This window comes from Microtus oregoni, unplaced genomic scaffold (genome assembly GCF_018167655.1).
Source record: "Microtus oregoni isolate MIOR12 unplaced genomic scaffold, Mior012 000074F_004, whole genome shotgun sequence".
NCBI lineage: Eukaryota > Metazoa > Chordata > Mammalia > Rodentia > Cricetidae > Microtus > Microtus oregoni.
The window spans coordinates 292,445-295,585 of record NW_024543991.1 but is presented as its reverse complement, the minus strand read 5'-3'; positions in this window follow the sequence as shown (position 1 = coordinate 295,585).

Sequence of the window (3,141 nt, the reverse complement as noted above, 5' to 3'; positions counted from 1 at the left end):
AGCAGAAGGCAGGAAGATAGGACCCAGATTGGTGTGTTCTCTCACACTGGCTGAAAGACCAGAATGCTGTCGAAGACAGATTAAAACAAAGACTGCTGTACTTGGGGAATTAAATGCTACAAATACTTTAAACAACCCAACTGGACCTCGTAATTGTGTGGTAAAGGCTGCAAAATGTAAAGTTGGGAGACTTGGCTCAAATGAAAGGCTCTCTCTGAATAACAATTTATTTTAATTTGAGATTTCTCATACTGTCCATATGGCAGGTCTTCTTGGGAAAGCAACTGTCTCATAGTTGCCTGGGACATCTGAAGTATGCTTTTTTGGCATGCAGGGGGATTTTTTTCTTTCTTTTTTTTACATTCAAATCAGTGACTTGGTTGAGGAGGAGAGTTTGAAAACATTTCCTTAATGTTTCTAGCATTTCTACAACCGGAAGTAGAACATCTGCCCATGGAAGTTAGAGTTGGAAACCCATTTTCCAACCTTATTGCAGTTCCGTTTGGCCAATACCAGTTAATTACTGTAGAGTTCTGTGAACATTCATTTGAAATTGGAAAATCCTACTTGGATGCATTGAAATAATAATAATAACAACAACAAAAATCATGTAAGAAATGTTATGACCTGAAGGATTGCCTTGTTAAACATCTCAGGTTCATGTTATACAGACAAACTGAAAATATTTTATAACCAGTTTGTGTGTGAGAGGCAGGATTTCTAGACAACCAGGTAAGGCCCTGGTGCCACCAAAGTCATGGTGACAATCTTTCTTCCTTAGAGGGCCTTCAGATCACATACTAGGTCCCGAGGGTGTGATGTGGGAAAGGAAGATTGCTTTATCTCCCTTTTCCACTTTCTCTTCTAAGGTCTTGCCAGCCACTCCTCAGAGAAAGAGGCAGGAAACAGGAGATGGTGGAAGAATTTCAATGTTGCCTGTATTATGACTCTATGGGGAGAATGGAAAGTAGGTGAGGTATCAGAAATTCACTATATACATACTGTTAAAGCCATGTCACATCCTTTTACAGAAACCTCATCACTAAAAGATCACATTCTTAGACCAGAGAGATGATTCAGTGAGTAAAGGTGTTTGCTACCAAATCTGAGGACCAAAATTCTATACCCAGGACCCATGTAGTGGAAGGAAGGAGAAAACTGACTCTTGCAAGTTGTCTTCTGACCTCCACTTGTGTGTGTGTGTGTGTGTGTGTGTGTGTGTGTGGTACATGCACTTGTGTGTGTTTTTTGTTCACATGCATGCACGCACACACACAATAAATAAATAAAATGTGAACAATCACTTTCTCTAAGGTATCATTTCATGATTACAGCATCAAAGACAGGATTCATGTATTCATGCATGCATAAATGAATGAATGAATAAAAAATTTAAAATTCTTCAGAATTAACTTCTCTGTGGTTTCAAATTCCCTTGTACTTTCCCTCAACCTCTTCTCCATGTTTTTTTTGTCCTTTATCACTATCTGTTCTTCACTCAGGCTAGAAAAATTTATATATTTTATTTTTCACTAATGCCTGATTTGTTTTCCCTTAATTAACTTCAAAATTTTCCCTTTTCCATCTTACTCAGAAAAGCTTTTTAAAAATATGTTTGGCCAAGGTTAAGCATTTCTAATATATTGCAAGGAAACATATTCATAAAACACTCCTCTTGTGAAACACTTAACACAGTTAAGTAGCTAAGTCTAAACTTCACTTGAAAAACATATAAGCAAACAAGAAAATTGTTGCTCAATTAATGGTTAAATTAGGGAGTTTATAGCATGACAGGTGGGGCTAGGGATATACCTTAGTGTATAGGATATAGACTTAGCAGACCTGAAGGTCTTAGACTCAGTCTTCATAGCTTTATAGAGTAAGAGTATGATTCAGCAAACCTGTAATCCCAGCATTCTGAAGGTGTGGGCAAAAGGATCAGAGGTTCAAAACCATGAGCAGCAATGGGATGCATGTGACCCCATTGAAAGAAACACAAAAAAGGGAAGGAAGACAGAAGAAAGAGTGAAAGGAAGAAAGTATTGCTGGGTCCTAATGTCTTCCTTGGGGGAGGGGGTGAAAAGATGCAATATCAACGGACACAGACACCGGGAGACAGGTAAAAGGTTTATAGCAGACTTGTTTATTTAACAGCAAGAAACTTACATACTCTCCCATCACCCAGGCCTTCTGATCCATTGCCAGTTGACATTCCATGCTCACCCCACACTCCCTAGTCACAATCAGGACCTCTGACAGCACCTGTTGTTAAGCACTTGGGAAACACTGCTTGGTCTCTTCTTATTGGCTAGGCATAGACAGGAACTTTGACAGCTCTAGCAGACTCCAGGTTGGCTCCTTTTGACCTGGTAGGCCTTAATTTCCTACATATCCACCCCTTTTTAATTTATTACTTAGGGCACTCAGTGGGAGTCAGAGTTCTTTGCTCAGGCCTTGTTGACCCTGCCTCAGGAGAGCTCAGCAACTGTACTGTACCTGTCTTAGGTTTGCCTGCCAAACAAGCTCATACCCATCTTTGACTAGCCGCCCTCAAAGAGCAGTCATTCCTAAAGAGCTTTCATTTCAAGGTGGAGGGTACTAGGTAATGATACCCTTTTGAATTACAAATAACCAGACATGCATAACCTCCTGTGGAGGACTGTGAGAAGAATGCCAAAGAGCCATTAACACTTGAAGAGTCACCTTAATTGTTGTCTACTAATGTAGGAATTGCTGCATGAGACATTTAAGGAGAATAAGGGTTAACAAAACCATCTCACCAATTTATGCATATGGCCGGGCGGTGGTGGTGCACGCCTTTAATCCCAGCACTCGGGAGGCAGAGGCAGGCGGATCTCTGTGAGTTCGAGGCCAGCCTGGTCTACAAGAGCTAGTGCCAGGACAGGCTCCAAAGCTACAGAGAAACCCTGTCTCGAAAAACTAAAAAAAAAAATTATGCATATGTAAGCATCCAGGAGGGATCCAATAGCCTTTTTATATTATGTCAAACTTTTTTTTTTTTTGGATTTTCGAGACAGGGTTTCTCCGTAGCTTTTGGTTCCTGTCCTGGAACTAGCTTTTCTAGACCAGGCTGGCCTCAAACTCACAGAGATCCACCTGCCTCTTCCTCCCAAGTGCTGG